This window comes from Canis lupus, chromosome 29, assembly GCF_003254725.2.
Source record: "Canis lupus dingo isolate Sandy chromosome 29, ASM325472v2, whole genome shotgun sequence".
Classification (NCBI taxonomy): Eukaryota; Metazoa; Chordata; class Mammalia; order Carnivora; family Canidae; genus Canis; species Canis lupus.
The window spans coordinates 32,142,119-32,143,716 of NC_064271.1; positions in this window are offsets into that span (position 1 = coordinate 32,142,119).

Consider the following 1,598-nt stretch of genomic DNA (forward strand, 5'->3'; position numbering starts at 1 on the left):
TGTGGGTGGCATATAATGACATGGACTAAATTCAGACTTACTCTAAGCAGAGGGAGTAGGATCTCTAAAAATAGTGAAGAGGTGTTCTGGAACTAGAAGTAGTTTCATATGTGTATCAGTTATCTTTGGTCACACCAAAGCTGTGTAACAAATCATTGTCAATCTTAAACCACAACCATTTACTGTTTATCATGAATCTATGGGTAGGCTGGATGGATCTGATTGTGTTCTGTCCCTCTAAGTTCACCTTTATATCTGTGATCAGCAGTCCTGTAGCTAGGAGCTACCTGGTGTAAGACGGCCTCAGCCAGGATGACATGTCCCCACTGTGTGACATCCCATCCTCAACCAAACTGGCCTGGGCTTGTTTCTGTGACAGAGGCAGTGTTAGAGCAACAGCACATCGGGCCTTTAGAGGACTACAGAGAGAAGCGGCACATCATCCACATTCTATAAGGCAACGTAAGTCACCAGGCCAGTGCAAATTCAAGAAGTGGGAAAGTCAGTAAGGGCTACGTAGTCACGTAACAGTGTGGAGAGGTAGGAAATTAGGATCATTTTTGTGATCTCTCGGTGTTGTCACTGTGTAGGAACAGAAGGGTGGTGGGAGATCAGTCCGGGAAGTTTATATACCCCAGGCCTTTTGAGTGGAGATAAGAAATGTGAACTGGAGGGTCAAGTGAGACTTGGAAGGATTGGAGGCAGAGCACCGAGAGGATCACTGTCTCACTTTAGGAAAATATCTCTGGCAGCAATAAAGAGGATGGATTGGAGAGATCAGACCTTTTCCTTGTAAACAAATATCTGAGATGGAACTCTGCATAGTTATCTATTTATTTATAACCCACCTCATTCCAAAGAAGATATGATGCTGCAACTCTTCCATAGTTGCCATCAAAAATATATGTATTTATGCCCTGTCTACTTCTATAAAGAATTTGAAGCAGCTCTAGTTGAATTCTGCCCAAGGGCCATCTTGGAAGTATGTCGCTGTTTGTATTAACTGAGCCACCAGTAAATGAAGCTCCCAGAGCTTCTGGCCAAAGAATATTCCTGGAGGTGAAATAAACAGAGGTGAATTTGGCTGCTTGAAAACACATGTAAGCTCTTTATTTAGAACTCTGATTCCATGATGGCTGAAGAGAAAGAAAGGTATGGCAGGCTGAGTGAGTTCAAAAAGAATAGTTACCATTCCAGTCATCTTAGGAAACACTGCAATAATTTCTGCTTAGCAGACACAAAAATAGGCTGGTAAAACTGATAGCTCGCCTGTAGAACAAAGCTGAAATAACCAAAAAGACTGCAGAGATTCAACAAGTAACTGGCAAAGCGAAAGTTGCTTTTCAGCCTCTTGTTAATGTTGGAACTTGAAAAAAGTCTATTTTGCATATGAAAGCAAAAACAAAATAGAAATGAGGGTGAGGGGCATGGAATTCTCATAGGAGGTTCTTTCTGAAATTCAGTCGGTTTTGTTTTTAGTAACCAAGAGGGAAAATTCATTTTTTAGTTGTGTTTGTCAGTGAGTAAATTCTTTGGTTTCCAGATGAAGAACCTAGATCCTACCGTTTGCATTCACCTTATATACTTTCATTGAAGAC